Source organism: Suncus etruscus, chromosome 16 (genome assembly GCF_024139225.1).
Source record: "Suncus etruscus isolate mSunEtr1 chromosome 16, mSunEtr1.pri.cur, whole genome shotgun sequence".
In the NCBI taxonomy this organism is placed as follows: domain Eukaryota; kingdom Metazoa; phylum Chordata; class Mammalia; order Eulipotyphla; family Soricidae; genus Suncus; species Suncus etruscus.
The window spans coordinates 83,701,617-83,718,544 of record NC_064863.1 but is presented as its reverse complement, the minus strand read 5'-3'; the positions used below and the strand labels follow the sequence as shown (position 1 = coordinate 83,718,544).

Here is a 16,928-nt window from a genome sequence, read left to right as displayed (position 1 = left end):
CCACACCCTGTGACGCTCAGGGGTTACTCCTGGCTATGCGCTCAGAAGTTGCTCCTGGCTTCTTGGGGGACCATATGGGACGCCGGGGGATCGAACCGCGGTCCGTCCTAGGCTAGCGCAGGCAAGGCAGGCACCTTTACCTCCAGCGCCACCGCCCGGCCCCATCCTCCTCTAATAATTATTAAAATAAAAATACCGAGGGTAAGGACAAAGGAAGCAAAGGAAATAAATTGCAGTCAGGAGGAGATTTCCAAGAAGTTTTTTCCTGGGTTGCAGGTGCTGCAGGAGACTGAATTAAACCTCCACTATCCTAATCCAATGAATTGGTATACTAACTATAATGAAAGGGAAGACAAGAAACTGATTGCATATTCAGGGGCTAGTGAAACTGGCAGACACCATTCTGGCAGTTTCTTTAATCTCCATATTGCTCAGTGTCAACAGCAGACACCATGTATTTGAGGAGTGTTCCACCTATCTTTCACAAGACTAGTACTAGTGAGAAATCTGGACCAGCCAGGACCCAGACCTCAATCCTTCACTGCCTCCAGACTACCAATGTCTGTATAGCTAAAGCAGACACCCAGTTGGCATTAATATGCCTTTGAGATACCCTGAACTCCATGAACTTAACACAAGGTGCTCCCTCAATAGTTCCTATATAAAGTACCTCATCTCATCCCAGGCCCCCGCCAAACACTGTTCCCTGACCCTCAAGGAGCACTTGAAAAATATAATGTGTTCTAGATATAAAAGAACTCACATGAGACAACTGCTTAGAATGATATAAAAACTCCTTTAAAAATTCCCAAAACCTTCAAAGCAACTACTGAGAAAGTATGAGAGACAATGTGAGAAAAGTCTAAACATAAATAGGAGCTAATGAATACAATATTCAATTAAAAAGTACAAGAGAGATAATCATTGGCAGAATGAAAGAAGCCAAAAACAGAATCAATGAACTTGAAAAAGTAGTTGAAATTATCCTAAAGATAAGCATGGGAGAATTGAAAGCAATAAAGATAGCACAAGAGATACATGTGGCAGCTTAAAGTAATAACATTAGCATTATGCAGGCTATAAGTAAAAAAAAAAAAAAAAGAGAGAGAAAAGAGGGCAGAATTCCTATTTGAATAATTATTTAATCGCTAGAGCTAATATTCTTTCCAAGCTAAGAACAGACACTCAAATTTAAGAAATTCAAAAAGACGAGGGACTAGCGTGGTGGCAAAAGCCATAAGGCATCTGCCTTGCACTCACTAGCCTAGGAAGGACTGCGGTTCAATCCCCCGGTGTCCCATATGCGCCCCCAAACCAGGAGCAATTTCTGAGCGCGTAGACAGGAGTAACCTCTGAGCGTCACCGGGTGTGGCTGAAAGGTTGGGGAGTAAAAAAAGATGCATACCAAGTAAAGTGAGGGTTCTATTTAATAAGACCGTGTTAACATGGCCTGTCAATTTTGACAAATGAGTACACAAATCTAAAATAGGAAATCAGTTTTAGGTATTATGGAATCTCCTTGTGCTAACCTGGTAAAATTTATGTAAATCTAAAATGATTTTAAAATGAAGATTTATTAAAAGGATGGGAACATTTACAGATAAATTTCAATTTAAAAAAGAAAAATATAAAAGATTTTTGCTTAATTGAATATGTGTATGGGAGTTAATGAACGAATTTTATGTAGAACATGCCTACTATACACTGTGTTAAGTCAAGCATACTTATTGTAAAGTAGAAATGAAATATCAAAGATAATATTAAAATTAAAATTAATAATATTAAGATGTTGTGTTAATTAATTAACGATGGGGCTGGATGGCGATGGATGGAGGCCTTTGTGCTTAGGCCCCAGCCACGTGGCTTCATCCCCATCCAGCCGGCGAGTTCCAGGCCCAGGTGAAACGCGAAATCACTCACTCACACGCAGGCTTCAGGAAGCATCATCTTTATTCATGCCCTAGCCACCACAGGTGTGTGGCCTATGTCATAACCTTTCAAGCATACAGCCATTTTAGGCTTGCCCTGCGTCTTATCCTCTTTCAGCCATCTTCCTCAGAGAGCCCAGCAGGGCCAAAAGGCAAAAGCCCAAAGGGCAAAAGCCAAAAGGGCCGAATTCCCTTGGTCCAAGCCTTATCTACCTTTTCCCAGACCCCTCCCAGGAATGGGAGGGGCTCGCAGGTAAAGTTACACCTACTATCCGGTTCCCAAGACCCCTCCCAGAAATGGGTGGGTCTAGGGTTTTAAATAGGTACACCCACATTAAATCATTATTAATATTAAAATTAAAACAAAGATAATATTAACCACTTATTTAAAATGTAAACTACTGTAATAAGTGAAGATACTGAAGAATAAATAAAACATAGTAACAAAAACATATAATATTCTTTCAAATATTTCAAGTCACAGTTGTAAAACAATCCTAAGGAATTATGACATGAATCCAATCATAGACAGTAATGTAATCATAAACAGCGAGGAACAGAATTAAGTGATCCAGAGAAATAGATATATTTTAGATGCTGTAGCATATGGAAGCCATGTGACTTTCTATGCTCTGCATGGCTAGACCTTGAACAATCCAGCCCAGAACTTCCCTGAGGGCACTTGTTCAGAGGTGAGCTGTCCCCACACACCAAGGGCGGAACCTGATTCCTGTTATGTGCTGTAGCACGCAGTATCCATGTGACTTTTTCTGCTATGCTATGCTGGTTCCTGAAACATCCTGCCCCAAAGTTCCCTGCAAGCACTTCTTCAAAGTTGAGCAGTTCCCACCTGCCAAGGTCAGAGCCGGAGGAGCACAGTCAGGAAGCAAATGAACTCTAGCACACACGAAGAAAACATCACACTACAAGGGTGACAATATCATGCACAGAGAATGAAGATGGCAACTATGGTGACTCGAAACTTCATACAACAGACGAGATGGGAAAAGAGCTTTAACACAAACTATCAGACAATGGAAAAAAAATCCCCAGAAAATGTCATATGACGAAAATAGAATTCTTTAATGAACTAAAAAAAACCCCAACAATGTAAGAATAATTGAAGTCGGGGCCAGAGTGGTGGCACAGCAGTAGGGTGTTTGCCTTGCATGCAGCTGACCCAGAACTAACCTCAATTCGATCCCCAGCATCCCATATGGTCCCCAAAGCCAGGAGCGATTTCTGAGCACATAGCCAGGAGTAACCCCTGAGCATCACTGGGTGTGCCCTCCCCCCAAAAAAGAATAATTGGAGTCCCAGAAACTCAAGAAGGAAGTACCCAGGAAAAATCAACAGTCAAGGACATCATTGCAGAGAAACTCCCAGCTCTAAAGAGTGCATGCACCCAAATCCCAAATGCCCAAAGAATATCAGCTAAAAGAGATCAAAGAAAAGCATCCCAAACACATTCTAGTCACAATAACAAATCACACTGATAGGGATAGAATGCTGAAAGCATCAAGTTCAAAAATGGAAATTCCATTCAAAAGAGCTTAAAATCCTTAAGATTTGCAGTAGATCTGGCATAAGACACCCTCGTAGGATCTAGTGAAAAAACTCACTAAGATGAATCTTTCACCAAGAATAATGCACCCAGCTAGACTCACGTTCAGGTTTGAAAGAAATATACAAAGCTTCATGGATAAAAAGCAGCTCAGATATTTAACAAGAAGAAATAACACTACTAGACATACACCTATTTCCCAATGAAACCTTCTTGTTGTATATATCCCTTGATTATCAATAAATGTCCATCTTTGTTCCTTACAACTTTTATAAGTCTAAAGTCTGTTTTGTTAAATATTAATATGGCTACTCCGGATCTTTTACAGGCATTTGCTTGGATGATTTTCTTCCAACTTGATATTGAGTCTATTCAGGTGTGTGTCATGTAGGCAGCAGAATGTTGGATTCAGATTTTTGATCTGTTTTGTCTCTTTGTGTCTCTTAATCATACATTTAGTCCATTGATGTTGTTTTAGTGTCATGCTTTGTTTTGTTTTGTTTTGGGGCCACACCCAGTGATGCTCAGGGGTTACTCCTGGCTATGCACTCAAAAATAGCTTCTCGATTTGGGAGACCATATGGGACACTGGGGATCTAACTGAAGTCCATTCTGGGTCAGCTGTGTGCAAGTCAAATGCCCTACCGCTGTGCTATCACTCTGGCCCCTTTAGTGTCATATTTATGTAGAACTTGGCTGAGTCTCTTGGTCTATCCTGTCTTAAAGTAGACCTTTCAGCTTTTCCTTTCTTTTTTTAAATGTTTTTCTTTTACCACTCAGACTGCATCCTCTCCCTCTACCCTCTCCAGAGGAAAGGGAGAAGGAGATCATCAATGGCCAGAGGCAGTAGCAGAAGCAACACCTAGAGCCGGCTTCATGCTCAGGAGAGGACGCTCTGGCTCCTCCTCATGGCTTCGGGTGCTCTACAGGATCAGAAAAACTTTTCTAATACTATAGAAATGATCTCTGAAAGTATAGTTAGTCTTCAGCTTTTCTTTTATGGCTGATTTTGTGTCTGTTAAATATCTGAGCTTCTGTTTATCCATGAAGTTTTGTATATTTCTTTCAAACCTGAACATGAGTCTAGCATGGCTGTGGGCTGCTGTGCAGGCCTTCAGTCAGAAAGCAGAATCTTTCCGGTCCATTCCAAAAATGCCCCAGACTTGTCAGCCTTGACATTCTACCTCAATAGCATCATGTTTTTTTTTCTTCACAATTAGTTGAAAAGCTAGGCCATTTCTCTTCCGTCAAAATGGCTGGGGTAAAAAAAACTTAAGACATTATTTTCTAATAGTTCCAATACCCCAAACCATCTGCATAATGTTAATAAAATCAGGAGATAAACCATTTTAATAAGACTAGGATCCACTTTATGCTGTAAGGTATATGTTTGTGTATGAATGTACATGAGCACATTCTTTCCTGGAATTTTCTGAATCTGAACAGTTTTCACAGTTTTCAGCTTGTTAGGTCCTTTTATTATCAAATTCATACACATGTACCTGAACCAAGTTGACTTTGTTGACAGACTATATCAAATTAAAACTCGTGTGTATTAGACTGGATTACTACATACTACCATATAGTTCTGAATCTTGATTATTTAAACAACATGTTAGGTATTCAAAGACAACAACTTTCATTAATAAAAGTACTCATTAATTCTACCTGAAGAAACATCCTCATTAGTTCTAACCTGAAGAAAAGTAAAACTGCAATGTATTGTTATTTTTTCCAAAGCATTTCTATGTAGTTGGGAGGATTTTCTACATCATATAATGTCTAACTTATATTACCATGAGTTATAAATAAAAGGATTTTGAAATCATAGATTGTTCTTTGGTTGAAATGAATATGATTTGGTTTTATAGGTTTAATCAATTAAGCACCTGTTATATAAGTCCTGGAGAAACAAGAAAAAATAAAAATAGTAGTTCTTCTAGAATTAACTTACAGTTTCCCATAAAAGTGTACAAATAATTATATCATTGGGTTTTGCAAAGTCCTAGGACAGAGTTCTCTCTAGAAAGGAGGTGCAACCCTACAGAGACCCTCTAGGGAAATACTATACCTGGAAAATGATAGCATGATCAGAAATTATTGAGAAGGGAAAGCACACACACTTTCGGAGAGAAATAAAACTGCCAGGATTTTATTGAAAAAGTCAAGATGTTTACTATTGTTAGGGCAGAAAATATAGAAGGCAATAGAGATCTGGTAAACAGCACAGAGGAATAGCAGAAGATGAACATGTAGCACCTAGGTTGAGAAGAGAATCATGGTTCCAAGAAACTTGACCTTTATCTATAAGCAATAGGCAGTCAGGTAGGGGAGAGACCTACTAGGAATGCACAGCATTTATTGGATTGGAGAACTAAATCTGGTGATGGGGTGCAGCAATTGAATTAACAGAATAGTTAAGAGCAGGAAAATGAAAGCTATTCAGCACAGTAGTAATATTTCCAGCTAAATTTACTAATCTTGCTTCAACAAAGAGCAAGTGAAGCAAAAGGACTAATATTTGTTTTTAGATTACATATATAAAATATTATTTAGCTATGGCATAATAATGCTTCTCAAATAGTGGGCGTGCCCTCCAGGGGTGGGCGAGGCTCCATAATGGGGGGAACATTTGACTTTGGCAAACACTGTCATAATAAGCTAAACCCCGTGCTTATGTCTCTCTATGTCTCTGGAGCTGCGAGTTGCTGTGTCCTGCTTCAAACCCCGCTTCAAAAAGCTATGCGTTGCAAAGCGTGATCATTGTAGCCATTAATCTGGCCATCACCTCTGATTAAAAAATCAGCTCAAATTATTTTTATATATTTTGTTTTTCAGGTTAAAGTTTTATTTAATAAAGATACTATTTACAGTTGCGTGGGGGGGCACGAAAAATGTTTTCTTCTTCCTAGGGGGGCATGACAGAAAATAATTGAGAAGCACTGAGCTATGCCAACTATTATCAAGATTGACAATAAGACAATAGTGAGACAGCATGTAAAATTTTAAATATCCGCCATGCTTCACATACACAAACACGTCCATATTAGACATAATAGGCCAATTTCAAAATTTACTATTTTATCAATTCCTAGAGGCAATATTCTGTATTTATTATTACTAAAATTAAAAAACTCCTTTGCTATTTGCTTGTTTCTATTGATTGATTCATATAAAAAGTTTTTACAGGAAACTAAAACAAGCATTAAATGAATGTTAAATTAACAGTTTAGACTTTTTGTTGGTTTTAAAGAGTCTCTAAATCAATAAAATTGACTGAAAAATTTTGTGCAATTTCAAAATTATACATTATTCAACAAATGTGACACTGTACAACACTTGGCCTCATTTTAGAAGAGTTAGTCTGTTTTTAGCTCTATTTAAACTACAGAAAGCCTTTAGAATTACAACTAATACTTATATTTTAAGTTTATCATTTAAAATATGACGCTATGATTATAGCTTCACAGTAAAAAAAACAATAATAAGAAAAATTCTCACATGTCTGAAGAGTTTGTCTAGTTTGTACCATATTGAATGGGGGAAATATAATAATCCAGATGTGATAGACATAGAATATGCAATTATGTAAACTCCAGAGCCTTCTAGATAAATACACACGTAGAAAAGTTTCCTCAGCTCACTGCTATTCAAAATTCTCTGAGATATGCAAATAATCATAATGTCCACACAGAGAAGTATGGAAAAGCACTTCAGGTGAAGGAAAATTTTCAAAACTATAAAGTATAACAAAAGATATTAATTTTATATGCCACACAGTTGGCAAATAACCGAACTATCAAGTCACTTGGACAAGCAGAGGAATTCTAAATGCACAAGTCTTGCATCCCGGATTAAGAATCTATTCTTACTTTTCATCACCCCTGTTCTATTTCAAAGAGAGTCATCATTGTACTTTTGAACACCATCAATTTGGTATTTGCTTACTGATCGTCCATCTCCAAACTTCATCATTTTTATTTATTTATTTACTTATTTAGTTTTTTGGGTCACACCTGGCGACACTCAGGGTTTACTTCCTGGCTCTGCACTCAGAAATTACTCCTGGCAGGCATGGAGGACTATATTGGATGCCAGGATTCGCCCCCAGTTTCCCTTCCCCTCCCCCCTGCCTTCTCCCCTGCCTTCCTCTGTGGCAAATATATATCTTGCTTCTCCCTCTCTCTTTCTTACTTCCATTTATTCATCTTAGACATTATAGTTTGCACTACAGGTACTGAAGGAGTATCATGAAGGAGTATCACTTTATCTCCTTTCAGCACCCAGTTCTTGTCAGAGTGACCAACATCCGCATTTTGACACAGTTCAATACATCATCACCTGAACATTCGATGTGTCTCTTTATTTTTTTTAACATTTTTTTATTTTTTAAATTTATAAACCACTCATCAGTAGAAAACTGCTAACATCTGGGTTTTAATATTGACATAATATCAAAATAAAGTTAAAGAATTTAAACTCTACTAAAAGTAGAGTTTAAACTTGACAAAAATGAAGACAGAGAAACTCAGAGGGAGGCCACATGATGACATCAATGTTCAAGCTCTATCCCCACCCTTCTCAAGAGTAGTGCATATAATGACCTGACTCCACCGAAAATCTAAAAGCAGCAAGAAGTCTTCCTTATTAGTTAAAACATGCGCCACAAGTGTTTGCTCACCGATGAAGAGCTGCCAACAGAGAGATGGACCTTACAAGTAAAAATCAACTGAGTAGTTGCTTACCTTCTCACTGCTCACAGACTCGTTCCTTAACTTTTTGTTTCTTCTCTTGTCATAGCTCAGTAGCCAAGCCAATGCTCAGAAGTTGGAGCCTAGCAATGAAAGAGAACCATTTTAAAAAACAAATAGGAAACCACCAGCACAATATCTCTGCTACTGCCTGCCTGTATGGGTCTCTTTTTTTTCTCACTCGACCAAGCAGAGACGTAGTGGTCTATAAATATTGACCCTGACACTTGCTCAATGCTTTCCCTACTCATGGCCTAGATCGGTGTCACTGAACACCGTGGTAAGACTCTGCAAAGTTCTCAGCTGCTGAGACAAAGCCGTGGATTGGCTCAGTACCCAGCAACCTTGTGCCTGCCTGGAAATACCATTTTGCTGCCAGCTTTGCAGATGCTGTGGGCCTTTTCTGAGGCCAAAATCAGGCACAGAAGAGCAATTATTAGGTTTGTCTAATAAATCCAGCTTTCCTCAAGCAGGTGGGGGCTGGGGATGTTAGGGGTGGTAGAGACAAGAGAAGTACATTGCCTTTTGATTTTATCAAACAACAAAATCTCAAGCCCTTTATAAAAATTATACCGAACTGCCATTCCGTCCAACCCTATAAAACCGGTTTACTACATAGCATGCATGGCTAGTTGATGCAGGAAACACTTTTAATTGAGCTTATATTGAATAAGACCACATTAACTGAAAACATTGACCGCGAATAAATGACTCAACCCTCAATGTAAAGCTTGTTTCCATTTATAACAATGTACCAAAAAGCAGATGAATCAGACCAAATTTTGTATTTTTAAAAGAAACTGAAATATAGCCTGAAAGTTATGTGAAACAACATACTGTAGTAACTACAATTAGATTTCAATCATGGCCATGTGAACTATTCTTAAGAACAATATTGAAGCCATGATATTTTAGTTTGCAGATGTATGAACTAATTCATCTATTTTACATAAACCTTATAATGTGCATAGTTCTAATGTTAGAAAATAAAGCAAATTCATGTTTTTATTCTTCTTGCCAAGAATAATTTATTTGATTTAGTGCTATATTGTATTAGATAAAAGGTGAGAAAAATTAGAACTACCCTATTTATGTTGGGGGGTGGGGTTTGAGCCACAATTAGTAACATTCTTGGTTCTATGCTCAACAATCACTCCAAGGAAACTAATTCTAACACCAGGAATTGATTTTCCGTTTTTTTGGTTTTTGGGCCACACTCGGTGATGCTCAGGCTATGTGCTCAGAAATCACTCCTGGCTTGGGGGACCATATGGGATGCTGGGGATGGTACTGAGGTTCGTCCTGTATCAGCTGCATGCAAGGCAAATGCCCTACTGCTGCACCACCACTCTGGCCCCAAGACCAGGAATTGAATCAGGATCAGCCACATGCAAATCCTATACAAGTTTTCCAGTCTAGAAATTCTGTACTATTAAATCCGATACATTTTTCCAGACTAGAAATACTCTGATCATTTGTTCATTTTGTTTTTTTTGTTTTGTTTTGTTTTAGGTTAGTTTTTGGATTTAGGGCCATATACAGTAGTACTCAGGTTATTCTTGGCTCTGCACTCAGGAATTACTCCTGATCATGCTTTGGGAACTGTATGGGATGCCAGGGTTTGAATCTGGGTTATCCACATGCAAAGGAAACCCCTTACCCACTATTGCTCCAACTCTCTCACTTGCTCATTTTGTAAATAATAAAAATGACCCACATCATGGTCATTTCCCTTGGTAAGACAGCAATTGTGTTACAGAATAAAGCTAGTTAACATAGAAATTAAGTCCAAACAACTGCAATCTACCTTTCCTCACTCCATTCTACAACTAATATTTACCCAATAAATTAACTTATTACCAGCTAATTATTTTACCTTTAAATAATTTTAAATACATAAAGGTAAAATGAGGTAATGGATGCTGAGGAGGCAGAGAAATAAGTTTGTACTGTCAACAACCTGAGGGTCAAATTTTAGAAGAAAATTTATGACAAAATGTTATCTTTGCAAAGTAACAAATACTCAGTAGGCAGGTAGAAAGTGTAGAAAACAATCAAAGTGCAGGAATTGTGCAAGTATATAGGTATTCCTCCCTTAGGGAGGAGAATAACTTAGAGAATAAGAATGCAATGAAGCAGACAAGGAAAAAACTAGCACAAGGCAGGACAAGATTAAACTTCATATATATAGGAAACTGCAAATACATTTCTTGCTAAAAGATAGAAGGTGGGGCTGGAGCAGTGGCACAAAGGGTAAGGTGTCTGTCTGCCCATGCTAGCCTAGGACGGATCATGGTTCAAATTCCCGGCATCCCATATGATCCCCCAAGCCAGGAGCGATTTCTGGCCACATAGCTAGAAGTAACCCCTGAGCATCACTGGGTGTGGCCCCCAAAATAAAATAAAAAAAAAATAGGATGTGAGGCAGGAAATGGTTAAGAAAAATACGTGATTCTAAGGAAGGTGATGAGGTTTTATGTGTCATGTGTTCTAAATGCACTTACACAGCAGACTAGCTTCATCAACTATTTCTATCCACAGACACTCAAAAGAAGTGTCAAAAAATTAAGTAACCGCACACATCAGCAAGTTAACGACGCACTGTTTCCATTGTAGTAAAATATGTGTTTGCAAAGGATTTTGATGTTCAATTTATTCCTAGTAACATTTAAAAATAAACATATCAATTATTCGAAAGTACTCGATAAAATCTAAATCCATAGCAATATAATAAAACTATACCCAGGCTTGAAGGAATAGTACAGAGGGGAAGGGGCTTGCCTTGAGTATAGTTGCCCTGGGTAAGGTCCCCGTCACTGCTACTCTCCTGAGCACTGCCAGGAGTGGCCCCTGTACATCTAGATCTAGGAGAAAGCCCACGTTGACAAAAGAAAAGAAAGGATAAAAAGAAAAGAAGAACATTAAACATTTAAAAATGAGCAAATCCATGGAGCCAGAGCAGTGGCACAGAGCGGTAAGGCCTCTGCCTTGCAGGCGCTAGCCTAGGACAGACTGCAGTTCGATGCCCCAGTGTCCCATATGGTCCCCAAAGCCAGGAGCGATTTTTGAGTGCATAGCCAGGAGTAACCTCTGAGCGTCACTGGGTGTGGCCCCCCAAAAAAACCAAAAATTAAAAATAAATAAATAAATAAATAAATAAAACCACATCACTTAATGGTATAAGGATATTCTTAACAGATGAAAATTTTACAGTACTCTTTTATTTCTTGACCTTAATTTCTACCTCACTTTCTCATATATAATATGGAGTAAAATTGTGGAAAAACAAAAAGAAAACTCTCCGTACATTCACCCCATACTACTCTGTAACAAAAATTTCAGGCATTACATTTTATTTAACTGTAAATTGTAAGTGTGTGTGGGGTCAAGCTTGGCCATATTTGGCAATGCCTGAGGCTTAATCCTGGCTCTGCACTTATGAATTACTCTTGGTGTGCCTTAAAAATACTCAGTGCTTGGAGTCAAACCTGAAGTGGTGAATAATAAGAAACCCCAAATTTGCTGTACTATATCTGAGTTTAATTTTTTAATTTATTTTATGCCCTAGGGAAGATACAAAGGCTAAAACTCCACAAGGATATACTGGCTCTGAAAGAAGAAATGGAAGAGAGGGGCTTATATTTAAGGTTTTCCATCTCCAAAGGGCTTTTATATCCGAAGAGATACACATTCTTCTCCAATGTATATATGACATTCTTTTTTGTTTTGTTTTGTTTTGCTTTTTGTTTTTTTTTGGGGGGGGAGGGGTCACACTTGGCAATGCTCAGGGCTTATTCCTGTCTCTATGCTCAGAAATCACCCCTGGCGGTCACAGCAGACCATATGGGCTGCCGTGATTCGAACCACCGTCCTTCTGCATGAAAGGAAAAGGCCTTACCTCCATGCTATCTCTCTGGCCCATATGACATTCTTTATACGAAAAAACATGTTGGGCCACAAAACATAACTCCATAAAATCAAGAGAATGTCAATTGTATCAACTATTTCCTCAGACTATAATGCACTGAAAATAGAAGTAAATTGGAAACAGAAATGGACATTAAACAGCTCACTACTGAAAAACCAGTAGGTCAGAGAGGAAATCACATAAGAAATAAAAATTTCCTGGAAACAAATGAGAATTCAGATGATCAACATTTGTGGGACAGCAAAAGCAGTTTTAAGGGATAATTTACAGCATTTCAAACATTCATCAAGAAGGACCTATATACTTACTGGTACAGCTTAAAGGGGTTAGAGTGATATCAGAGTGGGTAGGGCATTTGATTTGCACATGGTTAATCTGGGTTCAATCCCCAGCCTTCCATATCATTGGTCCCCTGAGACTGACAGGAGAGTTTTTTGAGTGCAGAGCCAGGAGTAATCATTGAGTGCTGCCAGGTATGTCCCCAAAACCGCCCCCCCCCCCAAAAGGTACAGCTTAAATAATTGGAAAAAATATCTAACAAAATTAACCAAAAGTAGGCAAGAAGAAAGAAAAAATAAATTTCAGAGCAGAAGTTAATAAACCAGAGGCAAGAGTGATCGCAGCAGGGAACATGCTTTGCACTTAGCCAACCCAGGTTCAATCTCCAGCATTCCATATGGTCCCCTGCAAGGAGTGATTTCTGAGTGAAGACCAAGGAATAACCCCTCAGTGCTGCTGGACGTGGCCCAAAAACAAAAACAAAAAGAAAAGAAAAGAAATGAATGAACTTAACCCCCCTCAAATAAACTATTCAACATATCAATGACAGCAAGAGTTGTTCTCTAAAAGATGAGCTGGATCAATAAGTATGACTCAAATAGAGAAACTTAATCAACTGCATCTGACATGAACGTGGGATATTACAACAGATAAGATAGAAATTCGAAGGATAATCTGTTTATTTTGAGACCCCTCATGTCACAATTTAAGAGAGCCTGAAAGAAATGGATGAATTCTTGGACACCTAAAACCTCCCAATTTAAACCAAGATAATGTGAAATGCCTGAACAGACCTATCACTATTGACAAAATTGAAATGGTAATAAAAGGCTTCCCAAATATGAAAGCCCAGGGTCTAATAAATTCACTAGTGAATTCTTTCAAAATTTAGAGAGGACTTACTGCCAATGTTTTTCAGGCTCTTTCCGAAAATTGAAGAAACAGAAACATTCCTAAACAGTTACTATGAAGCTAACATCACCCTGTTACCAAAAGCAGACACCAACAGAAAAGAGAATTACAGGGTTTAAAAGAGAGAAAGACAGAAACAGAGACAAGAGACAGAGAGAGACAGAGAGAATTACAGGTGAGTTTCCTTAATGAACACAGATGCAAAGATCCTCAACAAAAACTCACAAATAGAATTGAACAGTTCATCAAGAAGATCATACACTATGACTGAAGATCATTCTAGAGATGCAAGATGTGTAACATATGCAAGTCAATCAATATAATAACTCATATCAATAAAAATGTATAAATAATCTGATCATAGCAATGGCTACAGAAAACACATTTGACAATGTCCAGCACTCATTCATGATAAGAATTTTAGGAACTTTCCTTAATATAGTCAAAGTCATTTACCACAAGTCAATGACAAACTTAATGCTTAATGGTGAAAATTAAAAACTTTTCTTTCAAGATCTGGCATAAGACATGACTGTTCAATCTGACTACTTGTATCCAATATAGTCCAGGGAGTGATAGGTAATTAGGCAGAAAAAATATATTAAGGGCATAAAAAGAGAAAAGCAAGGAACTAACCTCTCACTTTTTGCAGATACCATGATACTATATTTAGAAAATCTTAAAGAGTCTACCAAAAAGCTTCTAGAAACAATAGACTTGTATAGTAAAGTGGCAGGCAACAAAATTAGTACACAAAAATTAATTGGTTTTTCATATATAAATAATGAAAGATAAATAATGAAATATTTAAAAAGAAATCCCATTCACAAATTGTGCCTCAGAAAATACAGTACCTTGGAGTCTACTTAATTAAAGAGGTGAAAGACAAGGAAAATTAAAAAGTACTGCTTCAAGGCATAAAGAGGACACAAATAAATGGATACACCCCTACTCATGGATTTGGAGGATTAACATAATTAAAATGGCAATACTTCCCAAAGCATTGTACAGATTTAATGTAATAAATCCCTCTAATGATGCCCTTGATATTTTTCAAAGAAATACTCATGAAATTCATGTAGAATAATAAAGCTCCACAAATGAAGATGAAAGCATCATTTTACCCAACTTCAGCTTGTACTGTAAAGCAGTAGTTAATAGAACAACCTGGTAGTACAAAAAAAAAAAGACAGATCTTTAGATCAATCTGAAACTAACCCTAAGGTAAACAATCAATTAATCTTTTATAAAGTGTCAAGAAATACCTTGATAGTTGCTTTTAAATACTAACACATTTGATATTCACAATTAGCCTTTATAAGTAAATACCACTATTTCCATTTTAAAAATAAGAAAAGTGGGGCACAGAAAGATTAAATTATTTGTCCAAGTTCACACAGGAAATCAAGGGTTAAACTAATGATATGAGTATTTGCTATTTAGTATAGGGGCAAGAAATACAAAGTGAAACAAGGAAAGCCTTCCAAAAAGTTGTCAGGAGAAAACTGGTTAAGTATTAAAAGAAAAAAGGGGGTGCTGGAGTGGTGCACAAGTGGTAGAGCATTTGCCTTGCACACGCTAACCTAGGACGAACTGCAGTTCAATCCCCTGGCATCCCATGTGATCCCCCAAGCCAGGAGTAATTTCTAAGTGCATAGCCAGGAGTAACCGATGAACTTCCCCAGGTGTGGCCCAACAACAACAATAACAACAACAACAAATTTAAGAAAAGTGAACTCTCTAATGTCATTCATTAAAGCTAAATCAAAATGGATTAAAAACTTTTATATCAAATATGAAACTATGAGGAAAACATAAAAAGAACACTTCTTAATATTGATCTGAAAGGCATCATCAAGTATGAAACACCACTGGCCAAGCAAGTGAAAGTAACAATAAACAAACAGGGCTATGTTAAACTAAGCTTCAATACTTCCATGGAAATGGTGAGTAGGATAAACAGACTACCTAAAAAATGGGAGAAACTATTCACTCAATACCCACTTGATAGGGGATGACTATACATGATATAAAAGGCACTGGTAGAGTTTAGCAAGGAAAAAAACTACCCTTTCTGAAACGGGAAGAAATGAACAGACATTTCCTAAAAGAATAAAGATGACCAAAATATACATGAAAAAGATTCAAGTCATTAATTATCACAGAGAAACAGAAACAGTCACAAGATACATCTCACACCACAGAGATTAACACACATCAGAAAGAACAACCAGTGTTGAAGTGTATGCAGGGACAAAGGGACTCTCAGTCACTGCTGATGGGAATGTCTACTAGTCCAGCAATTTTTAAAAAAACAATATGAATATCCCTCAAAAGAACTAGAAATTGAGCTTTCATCTGATCCAGCAACACCACTCCTGGGAAGGAGTCCAAAACACAACAGAAAAATCTTGTGCATTACTATGTTCATTGCAGAACTAGTCACAATAGCAGAATCTGGAAACAAGCCAAGTGCCTGAAAACAAAGTTGATCAAAAACAAAAAACAAAAACAACAGTGGTATGTTACACAATAAAATACTAACTGCCTCAATAATCATTGTGCCTAAGCAAAACAAGACAAATCAAAACAAAAACAAAAACAAAAAACAAAAACACAAAAAACCCACAAAGCCTAGCTACATCAGCCCTTAGTGTTTTTTCTTTATTTCCCTCTTTTTTTCCTTTTTTTCTTTCTTGTGATTGTAGTTTTGGTAATGATTCATGTTGCTGATGCTGTGTTTATTTTTCATTGTTTTGTGTTTTCTTTGCCTTTTTTTTCCTTCCTTCTTTTAGACTGATTTTTATAACCTCTAGATCTAGTCCACCCAGATTCTTTTTTCTTTTCTTTCTTTTCTTTTTCCAACAGAATCACAGAATTTGAATCATCTTATTTTCCCTTACAAATTGGGGGGGGGGGATGGATGGTATGAACATTGAGTGAAAATAAAAAAAAAAAAAAAAAAGATCAGACTTAAGCACCAAACCCAAAGTCACTGAAACTGGAATCGATACCCTATCTACAACAAGCTATATACAAAGGAGACCTGTTACACTAGCAGTCAGTCTGTGGGTCAAAGGGGGAAGGTATGGGAACAGAGCAGGAGGGAGGACAACAACTGGTGGTGGGAATGGCTCTAATTCTTTGTCACTACGTACCTTAAATATTACTGTGAAAGACTTGTAATTCACTTTGAACACAATAAAAATATTTTTAAAAAACTGAGTATACTTTTATCATGTATTTCAGCAACTGCACCCTAGGTATTTATACCTTCAAAAACCTGCAAATGAGTGTTTATACCAATTTTTTTCTTGTCAAAATAAACCTATATATTTTAAGAAGGTTTATGAATACACTGTGTTACAGTCAGTAACATTAGAGTATGTATCCAGAAAAGGAATAAAATACCAAACAAGAAATGTTATGGGACCAAATCATGAAATACACTAAAGACATTGCATGTATATTCCTAAAGAAAACAAATTAATTGAAATACAGTGTTAGGTTTGTGCTATCAATCCAGTGATAAGACAAAGAGACCACCAGACAATGCAAGTCACAAA

At 37.3% G+C, this 16,928-nt stretch overlaps 1 protein-coding gene and 1 non-coding gene across 2 annotated transcripts in view; both read right to left on the bottom strand.

Moving 5' to 3' along the window:
• BMPR1B (bone morphogenetic protein receptor type 1B) overlaps positions 1-8,263 on the bottom strand; it is a 185,735-nt gene extending 177,472 nt beyond the window's left edge. The window contains exon 1 of the mRNA XM_049789982.1: positions 8,238-8,263. The gene's annotated coding sequence lies outside the window, so the exon portion shown is untranslated. The remainder of the gene's footprint in view (positions 1-8,237) is intronic.
• Positions 4,264-4,474, bottom strand: LOC126032856 (small nucleolar RNA U3). The gene has a single exon (XR_007504024.1). It is a non-coding gene; the product is annotated as a small nucleolar RNA U3 (small nucleolar RNA).
• Positions 8,264-16,928: the final 8,665 nt, after the last annotated feature.